The sequence below is a fragment of the Xenopus laevis genome, chromosome 2L (genome assembly GCF_017654675.1).
Source record: "Xenopus laevis strain J_2021 chromosome 2L, Xenopus_laevis_v10.1, whole genome shotgun sequence".
NCBI lineage: Eukaryota > Metazoa > Chordata > Amphibia > Anura > Pipidae > Xenopus > Xenopus laevis.
In genome coordinates, this window is record NC_054373.1 from 115,205,842 (window position 1) to 115,219,461 (window position 13,620).

Below are 13,620 nucleotides of genomic sequence, written 5' to 3' on the forward strand. Positions count from 1 at the left end.
AATTTAACTGAATTTAGCTGTAGCTCAGTTCATATTTTCTGAAAATAGTCACAATTGTCCATAATTTTTAAGTAACTAAGTAACCTTCACAAAGGTTTGTTTCAGTACAAGATAACTATTATATATGGGAGATACCTATTTATAGACTCAGCATATAATTACATCATATTTACATACATATTAAATGTATGTAGGTAATAGGAATTAAATACACTATCAGGAGGTTGTTCATGATCATATACCTTGTAGATAGACAGGCAGAAAATGCCAGTTTATTGGGTTTATTCTTATAATTGAAGAGAAATGAGTTAATGGTCAAGAATGGCTATATTACATGAATTTGCCTAAACATTATACTGTATCATAGCAATAGGCATTATGCTTTACATGATGATGACTATATTAAGGTCCTTGTGGGGAAACTTTTTTGTAGGTTGGTTGGGACAAGGATACAGGGTTTTTTTGGCCATTGGGCCCATTTTATGCACTTTGCACACTGCCTAGATGGTCATAAATGACCCCTTTTGTGTACTCAAGCAAGTAAGTTCACAATCTCTTTAGAACATGCAAGAACTAGTCGAGTCCAATGCACTCAAAGTTGATGTTGACAATTTTGGGGCTTACAAGATTTAGCCTTTAGGTATTTAGCTCATACAGTGGTGCACGTTGATAGTGCTACACCCTACCCACAAACATTTTTTTTGGGGGGGGCTGGCATAAACAGATGCCTCTAGTAGCAAATCCTATCCCCATGGCCCTGCTTGCTGCTGCTAGTTTGGGGCGGGCAGCGATCTTTAAAGGTAAGAGTTGGTTTGCAGAGGGGGGACTTACAAACAGCAGACCCTGGGTCGAGAGGACACTGTGCCCTGGAGCCCCCCCCCCCGTAACCATGGAGTCTGCTGTATTATGACTATGTTTATTGTCAGGCTTGGTAAAAAAAACATGTATCTTGTGGGGACAAATTAGTGCTTTTCCTGGCTAAGTCTAGTTTCATATTCTCAACAAGTGCAAAAAAGTTTGTCTCTTTTTTTTGTGATTATTTTTATGTTTTGGGTATTTAGAAATGTACACTCATGTGCAAATACTGTTTCAGCCAGTGCTCTATACTGTGGCCTAACATACTGCCTTTAACTCTTACACGCCACTCAGCACAGTATGGTGGGACAATTCCCAGCAAAGAAGATGTTACATGCGACTATTGCACTCAGATGATGGTCTAAGGTAGGACATATACAGTTGCCAGTGCATCTTATACATAAATAAATAATTTGTGAAACATTCAACTCATAGTTATGCCATGTCATCCTTTAATCCTTATGCTGCTTCAATAGCAGAAGAGACGACAATCCAAAAGTAAGATAATCTTTTCGAAGTGCCCAAATAAAGGCAGAACACATCAGAAAGAAGGTAGAGTCTCTCCCACATGCAGAACCCTTCAGATGCTAGGATGTCCACAGTGAATGTGTAAATATAGATGATGAAAAATTACACGTAGGTGCTCTCCAACCTATAAAAGCAAGTTAGGGTGAATCAGGAGACGCAGGCCACAGAAGTGTCCTATTCTTATGTAGACAGTAAAGACAAAGCTCTGCTGTGCCTCCTGATGCTGCTCGTTGCAGCAATGCTGTATTTTTGATTTTTTTGTCGGTGAAGGGTGCAGGGTCCAATCCTCGAGTTCCTGTACTAATCCTGAGTTCTCGTTCCTACAAGTCCTGTTCCTGCCCTGTCCTTGTACCTCTGTTTCCGACTTTCCGGTGTTGGCCACAGTCTGTTATAGGTCTCTGCTTGCCTTTCTCCCACTCAGACCTTGGTTGTTGCTTACCCAGACCATGGCCAGTTATCGGACTTTTTGTCATGTGTGCTTGTTACACCTTGTCATATCATTAGACTGCCTTTGGCACTTTATACTGGTAATATTATTAAATATGTACTCCAGCCTGTCTTCTTCCAGCCAATGTTTCCTGATATGCACCTAAAAGAGTTTTTGACATACACCTTGGAGAAGATTTGATATGTGAAACTGATGTTGGACAGTTTTTTTGTTAAAGGAGAACTAACCCCTAAATATTAATATGGCTAACAGTGCCATATTTTATATATTAAACTTATTGCATCAGCCTAAAATTTCAGCTTCTCAATAGCAGCAATGATCCAGGACTTCAAACTTGTCACAGGGAGTCACCATCTTGGAAAGTGTCTGTGACACTCACATGCTCAGTGGGCTCTGAGCAGCTGTTGAGAAGCTAAGCTTAGGGGTTGTCACAAATTATCAAGCAGAAAATGAGGTTTGTCTGGAATATAAGATGATGCTACAAGGCTGATTATTAAATTCTGATGCTAATTGCACTGGTTTCTGTGCTGCCATTATATCCATGACATATCAGCCTTATATTGTGACATTTCTATTCTATGTGTACTGTATATTGTGAGTGGATCCCTAAGCTCAGTAAGTGACAGCAGCACAGAGCATGTGCAGTGAATCAGCAGGAAAGAAGATGGGAGCTACGGGGGCATCTTTGTAGACACAGATCTTTACTGCTAAAGGGCTAGTTGTTACCTTGGGCTGGTACAGAAACCAAAAACATAATGTACAACATTTCTAGCTACTTCTTTAGTTTAGTGTTAGTTCTCCTTTGGCATCAGGGGTTCTATGTGAAGAACCCCCCCCCCCCCTTCCTGCCAAGGAATTACAATGAATAGATGATAGATGTCCACATTGTCCTGTAATCATTTCATAATAGAAACTACAACCAATGCATCAACCTCGTGGCAGAATAACTCTGATTAGGCTCTCTTAAATTCTAATTAAGGTGTAAATAAAATGTTATGCCAATATAAAAATGAGTTGTATGAGTAGTAAGATCCATCTGCACTTATTTATTCACTTTATACAATAGATGATTGTGGAGCCTGAATAAGGTAATTGAAATGTATGACAGATTTCAATATGGTAGAGAAAAGATGAAAGTTTCCTGACAGGAAATGGAGCATGCGAGTAAGACATGAATATGCCAAAGGAAACGAGCAAGCAATATCTATAACGCTACAGGAAATCAGATATGCAGTAACTTCTGTTTAATGCTGTCGCAGGCTCACTGCTTCTAACATGGTATCATGATGCAAAAAACATAACATAAACCTTTGTCCTCCCTATGTGGACATTTAGAAATTAAATTGTGTCAGATGCGGAGAATTATTATTTATATGTGTGCATCGAAAACCTTGAAGAAAAGTACATTCTGAAAAAAATGGAACTCATTTAGGAGTATCAATGGAAAATAAGGTAGGATAACTTAAACTTTATATATTGTATGCATAGCAGTAATTTGATTATACACTATAGATGAGTGTCTTGCTTGAGAAGAACATTAGGCAAAGGGAGTAAGTGGGAAATGTAGTACAGGTATGGGATCTGTTGTCCAGAATGCTCTGGACCTGGGGTTTTCCAGATAATGGATCTTTCTGTAATTTTGATCATCATACCTTAAGTCTACTAGAAAATTATTTGAACATTAAATAAACCCAATAGGCTGTTTTTGCTTCAAATAAGGATTAACTATATCTTAGTTTGGATCAAGTACAAGCTACTGTTTTATTATTACAGAGAAAAAGGGAATCATTTTTTTAAAAAAAAAAAATGGATTATTTGGATAAAATGGAGTTTATGGGAGACAGCCATTCCATAATTCGGAGCTCTCTGGATAATGGATTTCCAGATAATGGATCCCATAACTGGTAAAGAGGAGGATGTGTGAAAGAGAGGTGGAATAAGCAAAAATACAGTGAGAATGTCTAAATGAATGTGGGCATAAATAAACAAAAGGGGGAAAGAAGAGTGTGTGCTAGAGAAAGGAGAAGAGAACATGACATAGAGAGAACATTATTATTATCATCCTTTATTTATATAGTACCTATACATTCCACAAGGCTTTAAAGAGATTAAATATCCCTGCCCCACTGGAATTTACAATCTGTGGTCCCTATCACATTCACAAAAACACACACAAACACAATGGTTTCTGTATTTTATTTGGTGTCAACATGTAAATTAATATGGACTGTATGTAATGAAACCACCATAATATGCATACAACAAATGGTCTTATTGCTTGTATGGTGTCCCAGGGTCACTATTTCTGAGAAAATAATCAGTGAGTACTGATGAAGTGACTACAAGATGGGGTGTGCCTACAATAAGGGGCAAATTTATCAAAGGTCGTAGTGAATTTTTGAATTAAAAAACGTTGAATTTTGAAGTAATTTTTGGGTACTTCGACCATCGAATAGGCCAAATTCAACTTCGATTCGAATTGAAAATACAAATTCGACCATTCGAAAATCTAAGTACTGTCTCTTTAAAAAACTTTGACTTCGACACTTTGCCACCTTAAACCTGCCGAATTGCTATGTTAGCCTATGGGGACCTCCTAGAACCTATAGCTAGTATTTGACTAAGTTTTGCGAAGTTGAAGGATTTTCTTGTAAAATCGTACAATTAAATCGTACGATCATACAATCTTAAAAATCCTTCGACTTCGATGTTTTTTTCACTTCGAAATTTGACCCTTGATAAATCTGCCCCTTAATGTATAGTAAAGTATAAACAGTATGGTGTTTGAGGAAAGACACTGAAAGAATGAGATAGTAAACAGCAAATATGTTAAGTGCATGAAAGAGTAAGAGAAAGGGATGTGTTTAAAAGCATATTGGAGACCTAAGACAATAATTAATAATAATTCTGCATTCATTTTAATTAATACATATTTCTAGACAAGGGTGTATATTAGCAATCATGTATTTATCAGTTTTATAGAATAATGATAAAAGTCATTTCACAATTGTCTTACAAACCTAACTGAAACAGAATCCTACAACTGTCCCTACTGTCTTTCTCAAAGTAGCATGAAACAAACAGTGACAACCATTTTAAATCACCAGCGGCGGGAAAGCAAACTGGGGTGACGTCATACAAAGTTATTGACGTGTAGGGAGGTGTGCACATACAAATAAAGCACCAAATAAAACAAAAAAACACCATGAAAAAACAATAAAAAGAATTATATACAGATCGTGTAATGCAATTCAGTGTTTACATAGCAAGGTAGTATCAAAAATAAAATAATTGAATATATTGTTACAAATTCATAGTTGTAGCAGAAACAAAATAATGGTATGTAGTGTTGTAAATGCGTATAGGGACAAACATGAAGTGTATATATCGAGCGATCACTTCCATTCTGAAGCATAAAATCAGTTGTGGGAAGAAGCAGGACCATTATATTGGTATGCGTGGCCAAACATTGGTATATATAAGAAAGAGAGTAATTTTTCAAAGATCGGAAAATACCTATTAGAGTCACTATTATGAAACGGGAGGATGCGCTAGCAGCAGAATCTGCCTTGTGTAGTTAAAAGTTTGTGATCGTCTGGTGCTGGTAATCTAAGGAGGGAAAGGCTTCTGTAGGAGCCCGTATAGGGCCACAAACTCCAGTGTTGCAACCAACCAATTCACCAATAGAGGGTGCGAGGGGGAGGGCTTACGAATGGTCCGTGTAACTAAGGGCCAATATCTAGGTAACCAGATAAACTCGTTGAAGATTTGGTATCTTCTTAATGTATATATTTTTGTATATAATACTGCACTGTGTGAGTCATAGCTATGACTGGGAAAATCAGAAACGAAGAATAGAGTTTAGACGAACCGAATGGAAGGTTTACGGATGAAAAAGAAAGTATAGAGTACATGTGGGCAGAAATGAATGACCGTCTGTGACCGGACTTTACTCTAGGCTAGAAGTATAAAAAAGCCCTGGATTCGGAGGGCAGCAACTGGGCTGTAAGGCCCATATATGTTTAGGATAGATGCGTGTAAAATAGGTCGAGACCATGTACCCCACCGTTTCACCTCAATGCTTCAGGAACTGTCCCACTAGAGGGACGATTTGGCATACCTGGTGGAGCTGTCTTGTGACGCAAGCCCTATGGCAGCAGATTTCTCGGATACTGACTGTACTCTTTTATACTCCCATTGATCCGTGCCCAGAGGTTATGCTTCTAGGTCATAAATTGGAGGGTATGAATTCTTCGGCACAGCACCTGACTCAACATATCTGTATGGCGGCGAGGATTCATATTGCGGCACAGTGGAAATCACCCTACCTTTCCATAACTAAAGTCTTGGACAAGATTGAGTTCATCCATTTAAATGAACGTTTGAGATACCAAATGGATGGCCAACTGGAGAAATTCACTGAGATCTGGGACACTTGGATTCTTCATAGGGAGTCGTTTCTTTCCCTTTGAGTTAAAATGGGGCAATGGGCAGAGTTTACTCTACTTAAGTGTGTGCTTAGTTGGTGTTTGAGGCATATGGCATTAACTTGCTCTATAGATACCGATTGTGACATGTATAATGGTATTTTTTGGATAGCCAGTGGATCCTTTCTCTCCTTCTTTTGTATTTTTTCTTTTTTTTTTTCTTTTGTTTTATATATACCTTTTCCCCTGTTCTGCAATATTTTGTACTATGCATTCCTGTGTTGTGCAATGTGCTATTTTTCTATACAGTCCTTCGGGAAAAGTGAAATTTGATTTCAATAAAAAGAAAGTTGACTAAAATAGGTCGAGACCAATTTAGGGATGTGCCGGGTATGAATCCGTCTAAACAGAGTGCACTCTCCATGGGCTTATCGTTTGTTCCTATAAATAAAGTCCATCAATTAGATCTGATGATTGAATATCCACAAGTTCCAAAGGACAATGAAACTGAAAGAACATTTCAGGGTAACATATAATCGTGATAACACTCCCTTTAGGACTAAAAGTACCTATGAACCACCTACTACCCCAAAGTCGATTGCTGCCTTCACCAGACTACTTATTAATGAGTCTCTCAAACCAAGAGAAATTAACTACAGATCCAATCTGGCACGCAGTGTAAGGGAAGCTATTACTACTCTGGCAAAAAATCCCTCCATCGTCATAAGACCAGCGGACAAAGGTGGTGTTGTAGTGTTACTTAATTACGATGACTATAGGACTGAAGTACTAAGGCAACTCAATGATCCCTCTGTCTACACTGTGTTGGACTCTGACCCTACAGCCATATTCAAAAAGAAAATCGATGGAGTACTACAAACAGCTCTTCTACAAGGCTGCATCTCAGAATCAACACACTCTTTCCTAACAAAGTCTCACCCAGTGTGTCCCATACTATACACATTACCAAAAATCCACAAAGATCCTGTCAATCCGCCTGGACAGCCAATTGTTAGCGCCTGTGATTCCATTCTTCAACCATTGGCAATTTACATTGACTACTTCTTACAACCACTGGTCCAAAACACCTTCTCCTACCTCAGAGACACTGGAGACCTATTAAATAAACTCAAGGCTTGTCAACCAATACCTCCTCATACACTTTTGTCAACTATGGATGTAAGTTCTCTTTACACAGTGATACCCACCAATGAAGGCATCAGAGTAGTTCAACAGGCCCTTCTACAGAATCCTGACCCTACACGCCCTCAAACAGAATTTTTGATTGAGATACTTGAACTCTGCCTAAAATTAAACTATTTTAAATTCAAACTTTGTTACTACCTCCAAACTAGTGGGACAAGTATGGGCTCTAACGTTGCCCCATCTTTCGCCAACCTCTACATGTCACAGTTTGAACAGCAATACATCATGCCTAGATATGGTCTTCATATACTGAAACTGTGGCACTACATAGATGACCTGCTATTACTGTGGACAGGCACCAATGAACAATTCAGCAGGATGGTTGACGAACTCAATGCTCTACCCACTACAATCAAGTTTACCGCAAACATTGACTCGTCTAAACTTCCATTTTTTGATATCCTCCTTATGAAGAATGGCACACAATTGTCCCCCACCATCTACCAGAAGGATACAGACAGAAACACATTACTGCACCGTACATCTTGTCACCCACCTCATTTACTGAAAAGTATACCTTACTCCCAGATGATCCGTACAGTGAGGAACAATACCGATCTAAATCTACTAACCAGCAACTCGATGACCTTATGTACTGATTCAAAAAACGCGGTTACCACCTACACGAACTTCTTGACTGCCATCACACAGTATGAACTCTTATCCTCCACCTATAACACCAACACAACCAACAAGGACGATAAGTTGACGTTTCTTACTACATACTCTCCAAGCACCAAATCCTTCACCAAGGCCATCCACAATCATTGGTCTGCCACCAAGAATAGCTTACAAAAGTGTACAGAACCTCAGAGATCAACTTGTCCTCACGGACCCAATACACTGTTATCAATCATCTTCTTCCTCCACCTGGTTACTGAGTTCAAGGGGTTCAAGACTTGGATGCTACCGCTGCACTACATGCAGACAAATGCTTTCTGGTCCCAAATTCCCACACCCACATTCTGGCAAACCCATCTCCATCAACCACAGAGTCACTTGCACCTCTAAATTCATATTCTACATCATCAAATGCCCCTGTGGTTTGGTCTATGTGGGCAAAACCATCACTTCCTTTAGAGACAGAATGGCCAACCACAGGTCTGAGATACGCGCTGCACTATCCAAAGGCAACGGTGACACACCGGTATCCCAGCATTTTGTTGAGAAAAAACACTCACTATCATCAATGAGGAGTATGATCATTGACTTTGTCCCCATACCCACCCGTGGAGGAGATCGTGAACGTCTATTACTTCAGACAGAGCTAAAATGGATACATAGACTTGATACAGTTAGCCCGCGGGGCTTAAATGAACTCATATCTTATGCCCCTTACTTTTGATGCAAAAACGCTGACCTCCTATCATTTTGATACATCACCCTCTATTTACCTCCTATTTATCACTTTGATACATCACTCTCTATTTTTCAAAACTTATATAGTTTTCCTTCTACCTGCTTTTCAATACTAACTCTGCTTATCTCTTTCTTCTTCTGCCTTGTAACCTATTGGCCTTTCCTGACCAGGTTCTGTGTCTGACACTCTCAGTAACCATACCACCATAACCCCATTCCTACTAGCCGGCGTTCGTTCGAGGAGCTAAGTGTGAGACTCTCACCTACCATCTATATATAATTGGTAGATGAGCATGACTTAAATCTAATGAGTTTGGTCAGCCCACGAATTATCACAGGCAGGGCCGCTTCTGCCATGAGGCAAGGTGAGACCCTTGCTTCAGGCGGCAGCCGCCTCTTGTAACTTTAAGAGCCGAACTTCCAGGTTTTAACCTGGAAATTAGGATCCGCTAGTTCAGAGAGCGCCATTGTGCTTAATGCACTAGCGATACTGCCCCCTTAGACCCGCTCCAACGCTAATTTTTAAGCGCGGAGCGGGACAGGAGGGGGACGGCATCTGGGCTGCTGCCTCAGGTGGTGAATCAGCACTGATCACAGGGCTTTAATATAAAATCTCCTTCGCACTTAGTGGCATTGCTTTAGTGCTCTGATACCCCACATAAAAAGTGGATGGCATGCCTAGCCTGTCACCATTGCAATCACAACCAGTTACATCTGGCGAACCACCACTAAGAGTCTCTGATACACAATTCCCTTTATAAGCACATCCACAAACTGTTGGACGGTCCTATTGCTCATATACCCCCCATAAAGTGGAGGTGGAATGCCTAGCCCAGTATCCAGTATCCTTAAATTGGTTTAGACATATTTTACACCCATCTATCCTAAACATATATGGACCTTAGAGTCCAGTTGCTGCCCTCCCAATCCAGGGCTTTTTTATACTTCTAGCCTAGAATAAAGTCCGGACACAGACGGTCATTCATTTCTGCCCACATGTACTCTATACTTTCTTTTTCATCCGTAAACCTTCCATTCGGTTGGTCTAAACTCTATTCTTCGTTTCTAATTTTCCCAGTCATATCTATGACTCACACAGTGCAGCATCAAATACAAAAATATATACAGTAAGATACCAAATCTTCAACGAGTTTATCTGGTTACCTAGATATTGGCCCTTAGTTACACGGACCATTCGTAAGCCCTCCTCCTCACACCCTCTATTGGTGAATTGGTTGGTTGCAACACTGGAACTTGTGGCCCTATACGGGCTCCTACTGAAGCCCCTCCCTCCTTAGATTACCAGCGCCAGACGATCACAAACTTTTAACTACACAAGGCAGACTCTGCTGCTAGCGCATCCTCCCGTTTCATAATGGTGACTCTAATAGGTATTTTCCGATCTTTGAAAAATTACTCTCTTTCTTATATATACCAATGTTTGGCCACACATACCAATCTAATGGTCCTGCTTCTTCCCACAACTGATTTTATGCTTCAGAATGGAAGCGATAACTTGATATATACACTTCATGTTTGTCCCTATGATCAGCCAACATATTTGTTTTTTTCTACATATTACTGAAAGCCGAATACGCATTTACAACACTGTATACCATTATTTTGTTTCTGCTACAACTTGATAGTCGAATATGAATTTGTAACAATGTATTCAATTATTTTATTTTTGATACTACCTTGCTATGTAAACACTGAATTGCATTACACGATCTGTATATAATTCTTTTTATTGTTTTTCATGGTGTTTTCTTGCTTTATTTGGTGCTTTATTTGTATGTGCACACCTCCCCCCACGTCAATAACTTTGTATGAAGTCACCCCAGTTTGTTTTCCCGCTGCTGGGGATTTAAAATGGTTGTCACTGTTTGTTTCATGCTACTTTGAGAAAGGCTAGGGACCTAGCAAAAAAGGGATCAGCACTACTCAGGTCTTAAAAATTAAACAAAATTTATTTAATAAAATAGCATCAGACTCACGTTTCGGAAAGTGCCAAAGTCAATACTGAAAATGTCTTTTAACCATACACTGGCGGGCAACCACCAGCTACAGCTTAGTCACATGATTAAAAGCTAATTAAAAATTCGAATAGGTATATCTCCTATCTATCTATCTATCTATCTAATCTTCACAAATGGATCCACACTCCAAACGATTCAATCAAAGTGAATTTTATTAGAACATCACTCATGTGTCCTGATGTTCTAATAAAATTCACTTTGACTGAATCGTTTGGAGTGCGGATCCATTTTTGAAGATTGTATATCATAAACTTGACCCAGCACCCACCACAAACCAGAAGGGATTGAGTGCAGGTACTTTCTGAACTTATATATATATATATATATATATATATATATAGTATATCAGTGTATATTAATCTCTCCTAGCAGAAAGGAGCTGTTTGTTGATCGTGCACGCAGGCAACTTACTGCATTTTATCGAGAGTGTCGGCTCCATGTCGCTTTGTTTAATATATATATATATATATATATATATATATATATATATATATATATATATATATATATATATATATATATATATATATATATATATATATATATAATCAAACAGAATGGAATGCACAACCATTAGTATGCAGAAACCTGGGTGCTAGTCTGAGAAGTGTGTAGACAAAATGCAGGGATTGACAGCACTCCAAGGAAATACATCAAGTCAATAATTCAAATGAAAGTGGAGATTTATTGGTGATCCAACGTTTCGGCTTCACACAGGAGCCTTCGTTTTTTAAAAAAAAGCCCTTTTTCTGAATTCCCAACTGGAGACCCCATACGCCAATTGTTTTGCACAGAATTATTGCAGTTATGCTATAAATCACAAACACGAATTTCTCAGAAAACTAAACAATAAACCCAACTTCCTGTGGAAATTTACAGGTTACCCAGTGTGAAATTCTAGAGCAAACATGCTAGAAAAAGGTAACATTGTGGAGGCTGAGTTTACAAGAAATAAGCCATTTCTGCAAGTGAGACGTTTGTGTATGTTTATATGAACTCCTTCTTTAACCCACTTTGTGGCCAAGGTGTTTATTTGGGGAACCAGTGCTGGTTTTCTGTGTGTCAATAACTGCAAAGCTTTTAAATAATTCAGTAAACATCATGCCATCAAAAAGAAAATTAAAACAACTGATCCTCTGCACTGGCACCTATCATTATAAAAGGCAGTAATTCCACCCCTTTCATTTTTTAACCATACTGAAACAAAAGAAAGCTTGCCAGCTATGTTAAAGCCCTCCCTAGTTTTGCCAATTTTCTTCTCACTTCCATTATGATTATTTGGCATTCAGAATTGTTAACATCAACATGTTGTTGACCAGCATATACTGTACATATTGAAATATATGCGATGCACAATTCTGTTCTGTTTAAAATATAGGTTATTGCTATAATATAGAGCATAAGATCAATTTCTTTATTGCTTGCATGATGTAGTCATTGTACTCCAAAAATGAAAATGAAAAATATGTTGATGACTACAACACTCATTTTTGACAGTCTTGCATTGAGATAATGAAATGAGTGGTAGGCAGTAGAACAAGTCAACCCCACCAAATATGGCCAACTGGCAAGAGCTCTGCCAATGGGACCATCCACATGCCGCAACCAAGATGGATGCCATTTGACAACAAAACTAATATTATATATCCCAATCCCCATATAAGGGAGGGGGGTACAAAGCACACTCTTTGTCAAGTATGTACAACTCTCCTGAAACATGGTTCGCTGTATTTGACTCAAGGATGTTGTAAAAACCCTATGACTATAGCCCTTTTCTTTTTCCCAGTTATTTTTATTATTTTTTATGATATTGTAGGGTATTGTGAAAATTGCCTGCTTTTATGGTTATTTTGCTGCTCATGCACACCTGCAGCACTGTACCTTTTAGTCTTGGAAAGCAGTAAGTAAGAATGGTCTCATTTTTATTGTAAGCCTGTATTAGGGGTATTATGGGAATTAGCAACACTTCTTTGTAATTCAATCCATTGAATGCATAACCTAATTTTGAGCTGGGCAGTGTAACGTTAGTTTAAGGAGGTGAGACTGTCCCCCATAGGGGTTTGGAGCAGTTTGAATGCAAGTTAGGGTAAGAACTGGGGAGAATAATACCTATTTGACCTCCTAGATACACTTGAAGGCAAATTTATCAAGGGTTGAATTTCAAGGTGATGGGAGTTAACTTCCATCAACTCGAAATTTGAATAAAAAAAGACCAATCGAAGTTTTTAACTTCAGGTGAATAGGCTGTATTCGAGTCGTTGGATTCAAAGTTTTACCGCATTTGATCGAATTCGAATCAAAGGATTTGCCCCAAAAAACTTTGATTTTTCAAACTCTACCAAATGGCTCTAGGAGGTTCTAGGAGGTTCCTAGGCTAAAACAGCAATTCTGCAGGTTTTAGATGGCGAATGGTCGAAGTCAAACTTTTATCGAGACAGTACATGATAAATTTCGATATTCGAATAGTCAAATTATTTTCAAATTTGAATAGAATTTTGGACTATTTGATAGTCGAAGTACACTGAAAATAGCTCAAAATTCAAATTTAAAAATTAGAATTTTCACTTTGACACTTTATAGAACTGCCCCCACAAAGCCCAGCTTGAAGGTCATTTTTGTGAGATTTGTCATAATGAGATTCGTCATGAATTCCAGTTGGAAGCAGTATTTGCTTACCCTTTTCTGTACCTTGGTTCTGACACTACAACAATGTACTGTAGCAGGTCAGTTCTCCTCCAGGTGTTTTACCCAGTTGGCT

At 38.7% G+C, this 13,620-nt stretch overlaps 1 protein-coding gene across 1 annotated transcript in view; it reads left to right on the forward strand.

Moving 5' to 3' along the window:
• Positions 1-3,054: 3,054 nt before the first annotated feature.
• il18rap.L (interleukin 18 receptor accessory protein L homeolog) overlaps positions 3,055-13,620 on the forward strand; it is a 31,657-nt gene continuing 21,091 nt past the window's right edge. Inside the window, exon 1 of the mRNA XM_018247078.2 lies at positions 3,055-3,283. The gene's annotated coding sequence lies outside the window, so the exon portion shown is untranslated. The remainder of the gene's footprint in view (positions 3,284-13,620) is intronic.